Source organism: Leptodactylus fuscus, chromosome 4, assembly GCF_031893055.1.
Source record: "Leptodactylus fuscus isolate aLepFus1 chromosome 4, aLepFus1.hap2, whole genome shotgun sequence".
In the NCBI taxonomy this organism is placed as follows: domain Eukaryota; kingdom Metazoa; phylum Chordata; class Amphibia; order Anura; family Leptodactylidae; genus Leptodactylus; species Leptodactylus fuscus.
In genome coordinates this window covers 163,610,010-163,630,520 of record NC_134268.1, presented here as the reverse complement: position 1 = coordinate 163,630,520, position 20,511 = coordinate 163,610,010, and the positions used below count along the sequence as shown (strand labels likewise).

Genomic DNA, 20,511 nt, shown 5'->3' with positions numbered 1-20,511 from the left:
CCTTCTTGATGCTTTAACGGAGTTGAAAATAAAGAGAAATAAAACTCCAAGAAGATCCAAAGTATATCAAACACTGGGGTTTTACACACACACGGCCTTATGGCGATATTTGTAGTTTTATACAGTTAGAAGTAGGACGATATAGGGCTGAAATATCCTAATACATGCTGAGGATGCAAAGGGTAGGGGCGATGAAACGTCTGGGAAATAGGGCTGAAGTTTGCTCATAAACATCAACATGGCTTCATTTCAGAAAGTAAACAGGAGCAGAAATAAAACAGCTGGACAACATTCAAAGAAAGAAGCGCAATAAAATAGAGTAATGGCGGAGTAGAGTCACAGACGTACTGAGCAGTACGTGCACATAAAAATGGTACAGAAGGTACACACCGCATGGGGACCCCCCTGAACAGAAACCTAATCCACATAAAAGCGGTTACCTTAGGAAACCCGTGGACCCCATAGATTATAATGGGGTTCCTGTGCTTTCCGCTTGAAAAAGGGCGAAAAATGCAGAGAGAAAAACCCTGCTTGCAGCACTTTTTCTCTCTGCATTTTTCATGCGGAGAGGGGAACAGAATCCCCCTACAGATTGGCAAGCACTGGTGTGAACTGAGTGTAAGCTGAGTGTACACTTTTGGGCAATCTGTTTGCACACATCCCTCCGGGTCCGTGAAATAGCTTGTTCTGCTTATCTAGGATCATTCACATGGAAGGTTAAAAGAATGTCATGTGAGTAGATCCATTAGAGTCTATTTGGCTATGTACAGTCTTTAATATAACAGCCAATACATTTTGTATTTTGTCATATGAATGAACCTTAGTGCTAGTCACTGACTCCTCCTAAATGTAGTTGTGATGCCCATAGACACATTCAAGGAGCTAGTGCCGTGCGTCACAAACATGATATGGTCTATGGTAAAAAGAGGGGAGTCTATGCCATAAAAGGGGGGGGGGGGGGGGAGCATTTTTCACATTACACTCCCCGATCTGAAGTTTCATCCCAAAAATGTGTTCAGCATGTGTAAAATCAACTAACCTTATGTGGATGAACAAAGAAGCTTTAGGCAGAGGTACAAGTTTAGCGTTTCACCAATACCAGTTCTCCACATCTGTTAACATGCACTGCTCTACTCATTCTGGCACAATTGGAATATATTTCTATAACCCCCATGGTACCAAACAGGAACACTGTTAGTTTTGGTGCCTGTCTGTCAGGAAGGCGGTGTCAGGCAGGAGCAGACAAGGGGTGTGATTCTGAGCTCTGGCACTGGCTGCCTCTGATTGGAGCTCTGAATCACACCCCCTCCCTGACACCGCCCTTCTGACATTACAGAGTCTAAATAACACATCAGGCACCAGAACTACCTGCACTTGTGCTGGAATCAGTGGAGCAGCGCTTATGTACAGATGTGAAGCTCTTGAATTGGTGACGGTGGTGAAAGGTCCTCTTTAAGCGCTTTGTTTTCCACACATGCAGATTATTCCACCAAGGAAGAAGAACAGAAAACCATTATCAGAAAACACATGCATTACAAGCCTTCAGGAACCACACCTACAGTAATGTTGCAGAAAAGCCAAATCAGATCCATCATTTGTTATCTTCAGGCCATTATTACCATTTGTTTATTAAGAGTCATCACATTTACTGGAGAAGGAACAACAGCACTAAACATCATGAGACGGAACAAGACAAACAACATATCACAGCAGCCCTCTGTAGTGCCATTATATAACCGGAATATAAGAGAATATACGCTACTATGATACGTGCACTAACAATTAACAGGAGCGGTAGAAGACAAGTCATCTGCATCTAGAAGTAATGGGTCACACACATTTACAGCTTGACCCATATATAGCACCGATCTCAGCAAGTTAACCCGACCTTAAATTGGATTAGAGTGGCTTTAAGCCGCTCAGATCAACAGGCCACTAAAGTAATTTACCCTTCACAAAGAGCAGGCGGCCATTTTCTGTAAGGAAGAGGAAAATCCATTTCCACAAAGTTGTGAATTAGAGATCAATTAATGGACAGATCTATATCTAGAGTCAGCTTCAACATGAAATAAGAAAATGCCCTGAAGGCTCCTTCACACATATACTATTTTTCATCTTCAGGTTCAGGTGTTTTTATCTGAACTCCTATATCGAAAGCGTTCAGAAATGAGGCAGAGGAAAAGCTGCCCCCGAACTATGCTGAATCACAAAAAGAAAACGCCTAAAACAGGGGTGCCCAATACGTCGATCACGATCTACCGGTCGATCGCAATGGACGTATGGGTCAATCGCAGGATGCAGCCAGGGATCCCCGGCGTCTGCTTGTTCACAGTGTAGGCTGAGAGTCGACTCTCAGCCTGCGCTGTGAACAAGCACTCCGGACACTTGCAGGCCGCTCTTAGGGATGGAGGGAGCCAGGGTGCTGCTTGTTCACAGCGCAGGCTGAGAGTCATCTACGGACACTGGCAGGCTGCAGCAGCCCCAGCCTGTAAGTCCAGAGAGAACTCTCAGCTTGCGCTGTGAACAAACAGACAGCGGGGATCCCTGGGCGGCCACAGAACGCCGCTGTCTTCTGCTCTCATGCTCCGTCCGGCCCACGCCCACATGCCAGGCCACGCCCACAGACACGCCTCACCCCGTCCACAAGAAGTGGGTAGTAGATCTTTCGACTTGGTCAGCTAATAAAGTAGCTCACATGCTGACAAAGTGTGAGTACCCCTGGCCTAAAAATACTCAAAAATGTTGTGTATATAGTCTATAGTCTTTAAAGTAATAGCTGGATGCAAACATTTTAGACAAAAAAAAAAAAAAAGGGGGGGGGGGCAGTAAAACGTCAAAGTCCTACAGCGTATTATTATGATATACAAGTCCTAAAGAGTTTGGACAAGTTACACCATACCAAGTTAGACAGCATAAACTTGGACCATCTGAGTCTCGGTTCCCACGGAGTAACGCAGCGCTCATTCTCACACGTAAACTTGTGTCAGAGCGAGGCGTTTCAAAACAGAATCCCATTGACTTCAATGGGTTCCATCTTACGCGCGCTACACATTGAAATCAATGGGAGTCTTTTTAACCCATTGATTTCAATGTGTGATGTGCGTAAAACGGAACCCATTGAAGTCAATGGGATTCTGTTTTGAAGTGCTCACTCTGACACGAGTTTGCGTGTCAGAATGAGCACTGCGTTATTCCGTGGGAACGGGGCCCGAGAAAGCGCCAGATTTACAGCGGTGGCTTTATCCCTTTACTGAGAACCCGCACCCATAACTAGCAAGTCTATATATTTTAGCCAAACTAGATGCGCCAAAGATATTTCTGTTAGTTTCTAGTTGTAGCCATGATAGTAAATATTGGCCTTTGTATCTTCAGTAATTCCAGTTACTTTTGTAGCACCAACACATACTTCAGGGTTATACATAGAGCATAATTCAATTTAAAAGGTAACTTCTCGTCAGGTTTCAGGCCCCTAAACTGACAAGGATTATCAATATGGAAATTGTGAGGTAACAGATTTACAGGTTTGGGGAACAGTGACTGAGATCGCTATGTTTCGGCCCTACACCTCATCAGTTCAAAGACATGCTTGTTTGTTTACAGACCTTAAATCTGAGGACAAGTTTCAAGAAAATGGGCAAGTCTAAAGATCCGATCAACCCTGACGACTAGATGGCTGGGCCAGAGCATCTCCAAAATGGCAGATCTTATGGAGTGTTTATAGTACGCAATGCTTAGACGCCAGAGGTGTTTGGGAAGCATAAGGTAGGTCTACAGATGGTTGGAATATTATGGTTGATCAAGTAGTAGACAAAAATACTGTTTTGTCTGCAATACAAGAAAAATGTCAAAACCTGGACCATTGTTTTCTTTGCTAGATTTCTACAATTTTGCAGAACGATACACAAGCAGACCAACATGTGGTTTGTTTAGCTACTATACATAGTATCAACACGCCGACAATAAGACATGTCCATCATCATCTTCTAATTACCACTAACACACAAGGAACGGAAGGGCGTGCTATTAGAACCATAGGCATCATTGTCACATATGGAGGCATACAGCGGCTTAGATGCTAGGATAAACCACTTGCAATCTCCTTGAGAACAAAGGATCGGGCACCCTGTTTCCCAACATTTGGCGAATGAACATTACTCAAACATGGAGTTCAGCCGCTGTAGTATAGGGTGTTTGGCCACCTTCAAAGCACCAATTTTAATGGAGTTACAATAATAGGATGTTTTTTTTTTTTTTATGCAATAACGGATACTCTTGCCAACAATAATAGAAACCGGATATGATAGTAAAAAAAAAAAAAAAAAAACCCCACAAAAATCCCGTATCTTAACATGGCTGTAATAGAATAGAGGGCTACATCTCAATCCCAATTAATTCTCCTCCTTTAGTAAAAATGTAATGATCTTCATTGAACAGAGTAGAAGAAAAAATGTGGAATGATTAAGAAATCTCTTTTTTTTTTTTTCTAAAATCCTTTATTCCATTCAGCAGGCATGTTCAAAGAAATGTCACAGCTTATAAATGTAGCAATGGGATATTGTATTACTCCACTGCTGAAAGAGTCATTAATAAAAGATAGAATATAGAATCTATATCATATACAGTTATAGAAACCACTTTATTAAGGCTGAAGTGTATTGTCATTTCTTAGTAATAGAAATACACGATACTAAGCGTTGGTGCCGGATTAACATACATAGGTAATATATAGTATAGATATTCTCATTGCTTGTGCCAGATATATATATATATATATATATATATATATATACACACACACACACACATATATATATATGGGAAGGAGTGATGTAACTTTACTGATAGACGTGGGGAGAACCTGCACAATACCCAGTTGTGTCTCCGGAGAATCCTGTTCCTGTCCCCACCGCCTGTGATTTATAGACATGGCTTGTCACTATCTATTAGGCTTTTAGGTTTCCTACGTTGGTGGTCGGCCTATAAATTGTTGTCTGACAGTTTTCATTTGCTGAAAGCATCAGTCAAAGCTTTATACTACATGTAAGGACTAGGCTGTATATGAGGTTTTATGTTCTCTATGCTACTGATGCTTCTGCTCTTTAGCGCAACTGGACCATTAAAATATCTTAAGAAAACGGGACTGTTGAGGCGGGAGCACAGCCACAAAGTGAGTAACAGGTGGTACAAAATACAGAGGCATATCATATATACCCTACTGCAGATATGTACTCCTTGCTACACGACTAGAATACACCACAAGTGAATTTACGTAAATCGTACTGAAGTTGGTTGCAGAAGTGTGGTCTTGGAATCTCTCATGTGTGAAGTCCCCAGAAAGCTGTGGAGTCATATACTGTACTTTATATTTGTTCTGATGGAACCTGATCATTTCTATGGGTTCAGCTATCTAAATGTGTATGGTGTCCTGACAACAGATGATGATCGGGAAGAAGATTGGGCATTTGGATTTCCGCTGCCAGTTCTTTTGGTTCTTAGGGTGAATGTGTATGAGGGAGTCTGGCAAGGCAGATGGCTGAAAACTTGCTTGGCCGACATCAGCTACGTGAAGTGTAAGGCCAGCTTAAAGGAGACCTTTCACCACCTCCAAGTGCTTGGCATCACTTTATAGGAGCCCCTCCACCGATTCCAGCACAGTTAGTTTTGATGCCTGATGTGCTATTTTGAGGGGTTATCTGCAAACACATCCACAGCAGTGCTAAATACTCACGGTTACTTGTGCAGCCTTTGCTTTATTTTACTTGCCGCTCCTTATATTGCTGTCATTTGCAGTGAATTTGGACAAACTACATTTCCCATGGCTCATCTGCCTACTCACTCTCTTATTTTATTTGATCCTCTTCAACACTGGGACTAGAGCACACTACAGTAACACAGCTTATCTACTTGAAATGCAAACAATTCGCTGTCACACAAAGTAAATGAAAGTTTACAAAATTAGGAAGTTATATTTCTCACACTTTTCACTTTCAATTTTTTGTATATTTGTTTTTTATTCTTATGTCAAAGAGTAAGTATATAAATGGATCTTTCAAGCTTTATTGCTGATCTATGGCGATCTTCAATTTATAACTTATGCTGACACCTAGGACCCCTGATGATTAGCTGTATGAAAAGACAGGAGCCCTGCACAAGAGCTGCTTCACAGGTCATACAATGCACCCTCATTCATTACATGGTCCGAGAGTGGCTCAGCCCCATTCATGTCAATAGGGCGGTGCTGCAAAAAGATTGCTATAAAATGTACTATGGTCCATTTTGCTTTCAGTGAAGAGACCACAATGCTCACCCAAACACTTTGATCTGCTCAAACAGCTGATCAGCAGTGGTCCCAGGTGTCAGGCCCCTAGAGTACCTATTCCATACAGAACATATATAGAGAAGTGTTGCCCTGTACTTATGCAACTAAGTGAAAGATAATTGTGAAAAAACATTTCTATTCTTCATATTTACTGTCTTGACTACTGTACTGCCCCTCTCCATAGACTTCTACGGACAAAGAGTAATTGAGCCATGTAACATGCAGTCTGTCTTGATGAACAGAGCAGTAATTCTCACAGTGAAAGTTATTTTATCAGATGGAGGGGGGGCGGGGGCAGGGAAGCAGCCTGAGAAGAGCAAAAAGAGAAATTTTTCTGAATATATATATATATATATACACACCGTATTTTCCGGACTATAAGGAGCACATAAAATACTTCGATTTCCTCAGAAATCGAAAGTGCGCCTTATAGTCCGGTGCGCCTTATATAAGGCTTGAAGCGGCGGCACGCAAGGAGTTAAGCGGCGGCACGCGAGGAGTTAAGTGGCGGCCGCCGGCAAAGTCTCCATGCCGCTTCCATACATTGCAATGGGAGCGCGCTATTCAAATAGTATTCGTTCATCTCTAACTATTTGAATAGCGCGCTCTCATTGTAATGTATGGAAGCGGCATGCAGACTTTGCCGGCGGCCGCTGCTTAAAGAGATTCTACTAGAGATGAGCGAGTACTGTTCGGATCAGCCGATCCGAACAGTACTCGCTCAACTCTAGATTCTACCATTAAAAGAACCTCTTCCCCCTAACCACGTCGGAATAGCCTTAAAAGACTATTCGTCTCTTACCTTTCCCATAGCCAGCGCCGCCTTCTCCCTGAGCTGTGTTCGCGCCTTCCGTGTCGTCTTCTTTGGGCCTCATGGATGACGCATGCGCAGTCGGCTCTGGCTGCGAGAGCCTGTTAGAGCCGACTGCGCATGCGTCATCCATGAGGCCCAAAGAAGACAGAGACGGAGCTGCGGAAGAAGGCGGCGCTGGCTATGGTAAAAAGGTAAGGAGATTATTCCGACGTGATCAAGAAGGAAGTTCTTTAACTCCTCGTGTGCCGAGCGCTTCCATTCATTTCAATGGAAGCGTACCATTGAAATGAATAGAAGCGGCTGGCACGCGGAGGGTTAAGCGGCCGCCGGCAAAGTCTGCCGGCCGCCGCTTTCAATCATATAAGGCGCACCGGACAGCGCTGCGCCTTGTAGTCCGGTGCGCCTTATATATGGACCTAGGCAGGACTATAAGGCGCTCATGGGTAATGCGCCTTATAGTCCGGTGCGCCTTATAGTCCGCAAAATACGGTGTGTATATATATATATAAATAACAAAGTTTTCTAAATTCAACTGTTCCATTGATGAATAGTTAGTTACTCCGAAAGTGAATATTCAGTCATTGCTTTATTGCTAATTGTTACTGTGACCAAATTATAGTTCATTAGTTGCTAAAAATGGCTACTGAAACATTGTTTTTTTCCTGGATTCAGGAAGACGAGGTCAGCACTATAACTAGCTGACTTCAATATTGAGATGTGCTCTAAGTAAATGGTGGTTTATTCACAAGTACGAAGGAGTAGATTCTGCCACTGACATCCATTGCGCACGGTGATACAGAGACCTATATTTATCACCAATAGCAGGAAACGCGAATTTGTCAGAACGTTGGCTGCTAGGCACCTAATTTATTTTTTTTTTCCAAAACCCTGATGAATTCTTCAGACAGCAATATACAGGAGCAACGCACATAACATACAGGTAAGATGAGGCCATTTACTCCAGGCAAAAGGTAGGTAAGGATTTGATATTTTAGCATAAAACAAACCAAAAACAGAAAACTAAGGAAAGTCAGGCAAAAATCTGCCATGTGCACCTGGTTGGTTAGGCTTAGCTTATACAGGTGGCAGAGTGGAAATTTCCAACAGTAAAAATAGCAGCAGTGCCTTGCTTGGGGAGTTACGAACCACTGGGAATGATCAGTGGAACAATTAGATGAAACTTTAAACAAGCCTCAAGACATAAGACTAGATCGCAACATGAACCAAGGTAACCAGAGGTAAAACACATCAAAGACAAAGCTCTCTGCAGATATTTTACATTTCGGCAAAGGTAAAAATGTTATTTTTATGAAAAGCCATTAAAATTTTGGGAGGCCTATACACGTATCCAGAACCCCGCAGCGTCTCCTCTAGTTGTCCCGCTGCACGCTAATAGACTGCAGAAGTCATGTGCTGTATTACTAACATCATGGCTCCTTTCACCTAGCCACAATACCAGTAACAGGGCACATGACCGTTGTGGCCACTGACTGCCTGCAGCAGTAGCCATGTGCTGGATGTAAATAAACACACACTGAGGGACATCAACAGAGCCCAGTGCCTGCTGGACAGGAGGCTAATAATTTTTGTTACTGCAGACATTCTGACCCGCGATATACCAAGACTGTGAAGAGTAAAGTCAAGATGCCAAAGAGCACTGTAGATGGCTGCAGGCTCCTTCACATACACTGTTTTTGTGTCTTTAAACTATTTTTAGAGCAAAAATAAAACCTGGATTTCAAGTGTTTTTCATGCTTTCTTACTGTCCAAGCACCACATTGAAGCCTACAAGTGAAAACAACATTAAAAAACCCATCATGCCCAGACCATACTGCGTATTAGGGAAGCAGTGTATACAGAATCATGTAGGGACTGTTCCCTGCCCAATCAGGCTTGTAATGTATTATTGTTGGCTGTCATGGATGTACAGAGACAAAAGTCCCTTGTCCAAGGTCTTGAGGAACTGACCCTGCCATCTGAATTGGTGTCTCAAGCAAGCCTATAAAAGCCATTGTTATTTGGAGACCCTGGTCTGCATCTCAGAGCCAGCTCCTCCTTGCCCTTACACAAGTGACTTTTGTCTTAGTCTTGGGCAACAAAAAAAAAAAAAATAGATGGAAAGCTAAGTTGGGTAACAACACTGCTTCGGAATAAATGTGCAATACAAGGCTTTATATAAGAAACACAGGCACAGGGGATCCCTAACAGACTGCAGGCTACTACCACAGTGCACCCCAACAAGGACGTTATATTTGTATACTGACTTTTTACATGTGATACTGTGACAAAGACAATGTCTGCCTACGATATACTACAAAATAATTTTTACTATTCGCTGGATAATATAAGGAAATCATATCTCCTTTGTAAAGTGGAGCATATATACATATTCAGAAATTCACATGTGTCCATGATCAAAACCGACTGCAATTGTACAACAGGTTTTAATCATGAGGGCCTGTGAGAGTATATACCGTACGCAACGTTTGATAGCCAAAGCCTTACTGTAGATGTACTGAGAACAGCTCGTGTCTCTATAGTCCTATGGTCAGGACTCCTGCATGTCATATATATCAAATTCCTTGTCATCTACCTGATCATTATGAGAACAATTATAGTATATGTTTCGAATATATGCCATATATTCAGTATTAACAGCTGCAAACTAGAGAACTCACTTAACAGGTTAAAAATAAAAAAGTATACGGTTGTGAAGGAAGGTACAAAAGCAGTATAATTTGTAAAGAGTCAGGGCCGTGTTCTAAGAAGGTTCCTCAAGCCTGAGAGAACATATCTGCTCCACACAAATCATCTGTGAGAACAAGGATATCATCTGGCTACCCCATACTATAAAAGGGACAGCTCTTGAGGCTGTGGTCTTCATGTGACCACTTGACCAAGATCCAAGAAGTCCTACAGAAATTTGGTTGAACAGCAGTACAAGTCTGAAGACATCATGAGGATTGTAAAGACAACTTCTTTAGGAGAGCTTACCCTATGGTTCCAGCTATGGTAGGTCAGCAAGAGAGAGCATGGGTATCTTTACAACTGTTAAAGCTGCACGTTCTCCTTACCGGAATATCTAGATTTACCAAATCTAGTCTAGAAGTAAGCTTATAATGTTTCCTACAGTTCTACACATGTCTGGAAAATATTCAAACAAAACGCCCGGGCGGATATGTCCTACATGTACCAGGCCATGTCATTCCTTCACCCAAAATGTTTCTCAGAACTGGCTTTCACTGAGCAATAAGTCAAGTATGGTCCTTGAGTCATCATGTCAAATGAGTTAACGCTAGAAGGAGTAAAGGTGAGAAAATCTGCATAGCATTGGTTAAACAAAGGTGTCATAACCAGGAGCAATGTCTCCTCATGTAACCTTCCTAAGGAGTAAAGAGCCTACAATCTAATGTGACCATGTGCGGCATAGCCCTGTCTGCGAGGATTAGAAGTCCTGGAAGACCCTACTTACTGATTAAAGGCGACATCCAGTTTCCGGGGCTTGTCTCTACAGATCACAGTCTGACAGCCATGATAATCACATAACTTTCTCATCCACCAATAGGGTATGATGGGGTGAGCCAGTGACAGTAGGCCTGAGGAGCCAAAATCCAGTTACTGTACAACACCGCAAACGCCAGCATGATTTCTTTAATCAACTACGCAAATTAAAATAAATAATAATAAAAAAAAGTTATGAATCACACACTGGCCACCTGGCTCTTTTTAATAAGAGATTTTCATCCTTCCATCTTATAGGGTAAGGGCAGATCAGAAGCTTGTGGCACCAGCAGTACTTAGATGTCCACCTTTATTACCTAGGCTGGCCAACCACTTCTCAGCAAGAAATCTCACACCCGCCTTATCATTGTACGTATCATACTACAGCTCCCACAATCTTTAATGGGCCAGTATTGTACCCCACCCCCAAACCTAAATACATGGGTTCTCTCACAGATTCCATGTCTAATATGGCATAATACTAAGTGATTCATAAAGAGGATCTGTCACCACTCCTGATCTCCTACCAAGAATATTTCATTATTTTTATATTCTCTATGAAATAACAATTCTAGAGCGTCTCTTCTTAGAATTGTACGATGAATGGTTACTCTGTTACTCCTTAGAGATGAGCGAATAGTAATCAATCGAATACTACTATTTGATCGAATACTCGTATCGGTCGAATACCACATAAGAAAATTCCATTGAATTCAATTCAAAAACCTCCTCGTGCTCCTCGTCCTGCTACTTCCTGAACTTAGAGGATCCAAAGTGTCGAACTTTGGTTTCCATGGAAACCGGAACAACATTCCCGATTTTCCCCATAGACTATAATGGTATTCAATATTCGATGGAATACTACTCGCTCATCTCTATTACTCCTCTAAGAAATGACTAAATGCATTGACAACAGTGTGTTACCAGATGGGGGGGGGGTCCATGACACTGTCCAATCAGTGCTGCTTGTGTCAAGAGGGAATTCGAACACCCAGTTGTCAATTTATTCCCAAATTTCTAGACACATACCTGAGGAATAGCACAACACAATCTCTAAGAAAAGATGCTCCAAAACTTTTTAATGCTCACACAAATATTTACTAAAACAGACATGTCAGGAGATGTAAAATATCCTCTGTGCATATCCTAGCATGCACGGCACAGGGCTGGATGAAGAGTCTACTGCTTGGACCTCCTCATTGACCATAATACCCACCACTACATACATGAAGTGATCACCTATCAATCCCAACAATCTGACAATCCTGATGACACGGCTAGGCTATGCAATGTCTTTGGGTACTTTCCATTCATGTCAACAGAAGTTCTTATTGCAGGAAAAAAATAAATAAATCAACTTCTGGAGTGAGACAACCATATCCGGAGCTTTACAATATTATGGTTTTCCATGCTTTATATAATGTGAAGGTGGAATATCTCCAACATCACTGCTCTAGAGCCTCACACACATGCACATAAAGTAATTGTACACCTATAGTGCAATAACATAGATTACATTGTGGCCACTAACTCCTGATGTTAGAAGATAGGAATGTTGTATACTGCGCACTACTGTACATACATGCAGATCTATGGCTGTCCATATGTCTACAAGTCCTGATCTCGCCCCTCCAGGAGGTTATATTCAAATACCTGACCAAATGGTCACACAAGCTATACTACAGGGCTATAGCACCCATTGAATGGGCCATTTAAATGAGGGCATAAGGTATATAAATCCAAAGTCTTCCAATGCCTCAGTATAAAACATTATAAGGATATAAAACAAAGTGAGCAATGATAAAGTATTAATCCATTCTGGTTGTTTAATGTTTTGCTTTTTTAATATTATACAAACATAATATGTTTCTTCTATATTTAGGTCTCTCCTCCCCAAACTGTATTCAATATTTTACTAAAAAATATTGTTGGAAATAAAAGACAAAAAAAAAACCTTACCCTCTGTATATAACCTGAGCCCATTTACAGATCTCTACATCAGTATAATAACTGGAAACAAAGTTTCCCAGAAGCATGCAATACTGAATCTCTATTCAGCCCCCAGTCTCCAATATCAACTCTGAATTTATCAAGTTTATCATACACGACATGAGATAACCATCTACAGGTCTTTAACCTACTGTAGCCTGTAAGGCAGGGAGCAACAACCTTTGGCCCCTCCAGCTGTTGTGACACTACTACTCCCAGCATGCTTCAGCCACTACTATGGGAATTCTGAGAACAGCCGGCCAAGTGTGCTTGCTGGAAAGTGTAGTTTCACAACAGACGGAGTGCCAAAGGTTGCCGATTCCTGCTGTGAGGTTATAATCACATGTGCAGGTATTGACCAGGATTTTAATGCAGTGTTTTAAGGCAAAATCAGATGTGATCAGAAACAATAAAACTGTATAAAAGGACAGCTACGACTTCTCATGTGTTTTTTTAATCCACTCTTGGTTTTGGCTCATAAAGCACATACAAAAACTTCCCGAGTAACTGTACCTTAATGAAATTGTAACTAACCCACAAACAAGGCCTGACTGCAAACAGGAATCCTACAGTACATTACACACCATAGCAAGCCACACAACAGGAATGCAATCTCGCCACCCTGCAGATAGTAAACATTAGTGCAGATTATAATAATCCTTTATCCATAAGCATATGTACAGTGGCTATAGGTTAAACATATCAGCAGGATAGCTCATGCCATCTAGCATCAATCTTCATAGATCCAGTGAACAATAGACCAGCACACTTCAGTATATTAATTCTGCATGTGCCAGATGGGATTACCCGTAATCTCTCAACCTACAGAATGCATGTGGGATTAGTACAATCTATACACGTAACATATATGATCCATTAGCAGAAGCAGGGCATATGTATGGACAGTGACAGATCTTGCATCAGCTCTGCATCTCCCCTCCACTGCAATGTATAAACAGGGGAAATAATGACTGCCCCAAGCAAGCAAGCCAGCAATGTCAGGCGATCAATGAATGATGAAGGCAGTGCAAGGGTAAACATATGCCCTGTATGCAATGTGTGAGCTGATCACCACACCTATGCCATGCCCCTGGCCATGCAGAACAAGCACATATCACAGCACTGTGCACACAGCAGCTATTCCAGGTATTTTTACGACAGCAGTAGGTGCAGATAAGCAGCAGCAGCACACTGGGAGGGTATGAAGGATCCAGGTGGCAATGCCCCCCAGAACACATGGCACATGTGATTGATGGCACAGCACTGGCACACTCACAGCACTGTCATAGTGCGCATCATCTCTATACAATCCGGCTGCAGGTTCTCATTACCTGTGAATGGATGAGCCCGCATGATATGAATGGAGTTACCCCCCACACACAAGTTTATACACACATAACCAAGGCTGCCAGCCATAGCAGCAGCATAGAGAGCGGCCAGCACAGGGAGGAGGGGGCACTGCGGCCGTTGTCTGCTGCCTGTGGGTGCGGAGGGAAGGCTACAGCTCACTTACATTCACGGGCCACAAGAGAAGGGAAGCCGGGCCGGACAGCCCACCGTCGTAATGCTCGGGTGAGGCGCAGGAGTAGCAGGAGCAGGGCACGTCCTCCGGGTGGCGGTGGTATAGGATGGATTACGGTAATGACAGTGAGCCGCTGTCCTGTCACTAGTGTTGTTGTTGATGCAGCTCCCCCATAGCTCTGCAGTAACCACTAGCAGCGGCGCCGACTCCGCTCACCAACATCATGGAGCTGCTCGTATTATGAGCGATTGCAGGCTAAGAGCAGAGATGCAGGAGCGCAGCCGCACTACACCGCAGCCCCGCCCTTCTCTGACGTCCTCACCAGTGGGCGTGCCGCATACAAACCGAACGTCGCAAACCAAGGAAATGGGCGTGACTGTGAAGTAGCCTATACCGAACGGCTTGTGTCTCCAGCTGCCTTGTCGCCGCTTGTGTTTTTTCTTCAACAGCTTTATTTAAAAACAGTCTGCATAGACTAGCAGCAGCCTGAGAACCATGATCTAATCATAGGCAGAATACAGGGAAACCTCCTTGAGACCACCTCCTTACCCAGACCACCATTTCTATGATGGTTCTCCATACTATCCATTCTCTTTGTGACCACCTCCTTACCCAGACCACCATTTCTATGATGGTTCTCCATACTATCCATTCTCTTTGTGACCACCTCCTTACCCAGACCACCATTTCTGTGATGGTTCTCCATACTATCCATTCTCTTTGTGACCACCTCCTTACCCAGACCACCATTTCTATGATGGTCCTCCATACTAACCATTCTCCTTGAGACCACCTCCTTACCCAGACCACCATTTCTGTGATGGTTCTCCATACTATCCATTCTCTTTGTGACCACCTCCTTACCCAGACCACCATTTCTATGATGGTCCTCCATACTAACCATTCTCCTTAAGACCACCTCCTTATCCAGGCCACTATTTCTATGATGGTCCTCCATACTAACCATTCTCCTTAAGACCACCTCCTTACCCGGACCACCTTTTCTATGATTGTCCTCCATACTAACCATTCTCCTTAAGACCACCTCCTTACCCAGACCACCATTTCTATGATTGTCCTCCATACTAACCATTCTCCTTAAGACCACCTCCTTACCCAGACCACCATTTCTATGATGGTTCTCCATACTATCCATTCTCTTTGTGACCACCTCCTTACCCAGACCACCATTTCTATGATGGTCCTCCATACTAACCATTCTCCTTAAGACCACCTCCTTACCCGGACCACCTTTTCTATGATTGTCCTCCATACTAACCATTCTCCTTAAGACCACCTCCTTACCCAGACCACCATTTCTATGATGGTTCTCCATACTATCCATTCTCTTTGTGACCACCTCCTTACCCAGACCACCATTTCTATGATGGTCCTCCATACTAACCATTCTCCTTAAGACCACCTCCTTATCCAGGCCACTATTTCTATGATGGTCCTCCATACTAACCATTCTCCTTAAGACCACCTCCTTATCCAGGCCACTATTTCTATGATGGTCCTCCATACTAACCATTCTCCTTAAGACCACCTCCTTATCCAGGCCACTATTTCTATGATGGTCCTCCATACTAACCATTCTCCTTGAGACCACCTCCTTACCCGGACCACATTTTCTGTGACAGATCTTCAGTTCCCCATACTAACCATCCTCTTTGATCAGTTTTAAAAAAGGTTGCACAGACCTTTTTTTTTTTTTTTTTATGGCCTATCCTTGACTTCAGTGGTAGCTGAGCTGCAGTGAAAGCACCTGGCCGCTAGATGACAGATGGAGTTTTCTGCTTCCTCCACCATATTGTGTATTGGACGAGCACTGGAAGTGGCTTCGTATAGATCAGGGGTGCCCAATACATCGATCGCGATCTACCGGTCGATCGCGAAGGACGTATGGGTCAATCGCGGGATGCAGCCAGGGATCCCCGGTGTCTGCAGGCCCTGCCTGCAAGTGTCCGGAGATGACTCTCAGCCTGCGCTGTGAACAAGCACTCCGGACACTTGCAGGCCGGGCAGCAGCAGCTCCGAGGGATGACGCGCTCCCCGCTCTTAGGGAAGAAGGGAGCTGGGGTGCTGCTTGTTCACAGCGCAGGCTGAGCGTCATCTCGGGACACTTGCAGGCAGGGCCGCCACAGCCCTGACTGCGAACGAGTGCAAGGCCCCGGCCTGCCAGTGTCCAGAGATGATTCTCAGCCTGCGCTGTGAACAAGCAGACACCGGAGATCTGTCTCCTGCTCTCACGCTCCGCCCCGCCCACAAGAAGTGGGTAGTAGATCTTATCCCTTGGTCAGTTTATAAAGTAGCTCACATGCTGAAAAAGTGTGAGTACCCCTGGTATAGTTGATCGGTCCAGGGGCCGGGTATCAGTCCCTTATCAATCATATTTATGGCCTGTACTGAGGATAGGCCATAAAAAATAAGCCCAGATAAAGGCTCGTTCAAATCTGTGCCCGGGGTCTCCGTTCTGCAGGTTTCTGTTTCCTGCACGAAACGGCGGGAGACGGAAACCTGCAGACATTTTTCAAACCCATTCATTTGAATGGGTTTGAAAAGTGTCCAGCAGTGAGCGCCGGTGAGCGTTTTATGCTCTCTGCGGCAAAACCATTTTTTTTTTTTAACCGGACACATTGTCGGACATGCAGGACTTTGTGTCTGGTTTTAAAAAAACTGCTTTGCCGCAGAGAGCACAAAACGCTCACAGGCGCTCACTGCCGGTCACGGTCTGACAGGAAACCTGATAACGGAGACCCAAACACTGGTGTGAACCCAGCGTAAGCCCTTTTAGGCTAAGGCCACACTTTGCAGCCTTTTTTGTTGTTGCAGATTTTGTTGCGATTTTTTGAGACAAAGCCAGAAGTGGATTAACCAAAAGGTAGAAGTGTAACAGCTTCCTATATATTTCCCATTCCTTTTGTAGCCATTTTTGGTATTGGCTACAAAAAAAATCGCAATAAAATCTGCAACAAAAAAAAGCTGCGTTTCTGTAACATGGGGCCTTAACTTTAACGCACTTTTGGGTGGTTGCCTCAAAGAGACTGCAACTTGCAAACATTTGTTGAGACCACGCTCCTGTGCATCACTTTTTATTGTTCTCCTGTTCTCTGCGTGTACGGTACCGGCTCCCGTTGAAAATAATGGGAGCGTATACGGCCCGCAAATCCTCCCGCGGCGTCTACGTACGAAATGACGAGCCAGAATACTCCGTGTGAACCCGGCCTAAATGTACATATGGGTGCCAAGGCTATGAATAGTGACACTGGATCCCGGCTATATAAACATAAGCTGTACATGAAGTATTGTTCTCCAGGAGGTATCAGGAGGCTTCTATTGCAACCAATAGATCTGCCAAATCTTCTGGTAGTTCAGGTCTCCCCTTTTTCCAGAACCCTTGTGGATGTTCCGGGAGAGTTGGTAGGTCATATACTGCTCTGTAAATTTCCTTCCATGGCAAATTGCAGATTTTTTACTTTTTCCTCTTTGCTTTCTAAAAGCAATATTTTTTTATTTTTTATTCGCTTAGCAGTATGAGGGCTGTGCAGTTTTGTGGGGTACAAATTGAAATTTCTATTGGCACCATTTTTTGTCACCAAGTACAAAATACTAAATACTGTACAACAGCGCTTCCCAAACTTTTTGAGTGGAGGAGCACTATTCAGGACAGAAATTCTGTAGGGATCACTAAACATATTTTACCTAAAATCTACATAGGTACCAAAGATAATGAGCGATGTTAACGATGGGGGGGGATTTCTAACAAATTAATATTAGATTTTACATTTTCTATTAACTTTATTTTTTTAAAAAAAATTCTTTTTCAGTCACAGTTAAAAAATAAGGAACTTAACTACATATAATGAAAAACAAAAATCCTGAAAACACAGATCCTATTTCTTAAATCAAATTATTTCAGCATCAGTAACCTCTTCAACACTACAATTGAAAAGTCGTATCACCCAAATCTGCTTCTGGATAATCACGACATCCATATTTTAACTTTTTAACATAATATTTGAACATACTTGTTCGATGTTGAAGGCGCTGCTTCTACTGGAGGGTCTATGTCAGTGGTGGCTCCTACTGGAGGGTCTGTGTCAGTGGTATTAACTTATTTTCTGAAGGATCCAGTCTTCCACCAGCGATCCATTGCTGAACAACCAAATTAGGAATGTTTTTCGAATAACACGTGGCGAATAACTGCAAATACTGCGCGAACTAAACGGACACAGCAAAGATCGAGTGACCGCACAGTACAAGTGTGATAAATGACTAAATCACTTCTATCCGTAGGTACAGTTTGTTTGGCGAATATATGAGACCGGCGTATTAAGTCAGAAAGGGCGGTCTGAGACAAGTTTGGAAGTGCCATCCGACCATGAAGCGTTAATCCGCCGGCCTTGTATATTCGCCGAACAGACTGTAGTGCCGCGCCAGTAGAATATTAGGAATACATGTGAACCAGTATTTTAATTTTGAAACCCTTCAAATTTATCTATCTTTTATTGTTAACCGTTTATTATCGCCATATCACGGAGCACATGTAGATGTTCACGGAGCACTTGGAGCACAGTTTGGGAATCGCTGCTATACAAAATAAGATATAGTCCCTGTTGTGCCATTTTTTTATGGGTTTTTACATTGCTTACACCGTGGTTACCTTTATTCTGCAGATTAGAACAATTACTATGATGCCAAATTTATATAGTTTTTGTTTACATTCAGTCCCCCATCGACTTTAAACCGTAAGGGGTTTGATCACTTATACAATATAATGCAATACTTCTGTATTACAGTACATTGTAAAATTACAAAACTAACATTACACTCAGCTATGTAAATACAAGCCTGAGATTCTCTGATAGGCCTCTGGTTATTAAGACAATGGACACAACTATGCTCATATATGTTCTAGAATAGTTGTAGTAATGCTTTCTGTTATGAAGCCAATCCCTTTCCATATGTCCTATCTGCAGTGGTAGAGGGTTGGGGCATGGAGACTCACAACTTCATACTGAGTTGTATCGAGGCAACAAAACAACCAGTGAGTATTGTGCATGAAAAAATAGACTCAAAGACATACATTCAAACCATGTACAATACAAAGAACACTGATAAGAGAGCAATAAGAAGTCGGCCCCTGTTGTCTGTCTTTTGCTCCGTGTTGTGGTGAACGGCGTCAGGAGAGCTATATACTCTTGACTCCCTAAGCAACAAATGCCCCACTTTTCACCAAGGAAGGGTTTTGACCATTGCAAATAGGTCATCAATGAGCTTAATTTATTCCTTAGATAGTGATATAATAGGTTAGCTGAAGACATTGTTCATATGTATTAGATGGATCTGCTTCTTCTTTTTGCAATCATTTGTGACAGCATTGCTATAGAAACCAAACCATAGAATCATCTGGACTGTATCAGCTGTCATACGGCAGAAGACATAGTGACCACCTAATCAGCGGATGTGACAGGCTAGTACAGAATATCACACTATAATTCAATGTGACTGATTCTCAACAGTTTTATCTTCAGTGTTCGCAGCACTTTTATCTCACTGCTCCAAGTCCGCTACTACACATGACTTGAATTATTCATATCAATGTAATAGCAGTGGATAAGTTCTTAAAAGGGAATTTGTTATAGCCAGAGGTGTAACATGAAGCTCCTGGATCCCAATGAAAAATGTGTACCCGGTTTATAATATGGGCCCCCTAAGTCTCCTGGGCCTAGGTGTGACTACATCCTCTGCACTCATTCACGTTACGCCCCTGGCCATAGTAGCACACCTCATTGTGAATTTCTACTATGCCATGACTCAGGAACCTAGTTATCTAGTCGTAATGAATTTGCATGTCTAGAGCTGAATGAAAACAACAAGCTGATGCACTGTTTCTCCAAAAATAAGCCCTACTTTGCCAGATTTTTGGAGTAGGCATGAAATATAAGCCCTACTACGAAACTAGGGTAAAGGAGAGGAGAGGAGATAGCGCGAGCACAGTGCTACTGCCACTGGGGTTGAACCAATCTTAAGATTTCAGGATCAATTTTAAAATCTGATTTCCGATCATTTTCTAGCCAATCCCGATCGTGAAATTTGCGATCTTTCCCGATCCCAATCGCTCAACCCTATTCATGATATATACATGAATAGGGTTCAGCTGATCTAGAGATAACCTCCAACCTCGATCCCGCCGGAAAACATCAAGATCGGAATTTCAATCGCGATCGTGAAATTTGCACAATCACCGATCAGAATCCGATCTTTTCCGATCCCGATCGTTTAACCCTAACTGCCACACAAAGTGTTTAGAGAAAGAGAGTGCCTTCAAGTTTCTTTAAGACCCTCTGACCTTGTACCATC

At 43.0% G+C, this 20,511-nt stretch overlaps 1 protein-coding gene across 2 annotated transcripts in view; it reads right to left on the bottom strand.

The window, feature by feature from the left end:
- Window positions 1-14,413, bottom strand: part of SNRK (SNF related kinase) — a 40,589-nt gene extending 26,176 nt beyond the window's left edge. Inside the window, exon 1 of one of the 2 annotated variants that reach the window (XM_075271312.1) lies at window positions 14,133-14,413. The gene's annotated coding sequence lies outside the window, so the exon portion shown is untranslated. The remainder of the gene's footprint in view (window positions 1-14,132) is intronic. The other variant, XM_075271311.1, reaches the window with a different exon arrangement.
- Window positions 14,414-20,511: the final 6,098 nt, after the last annotated feature.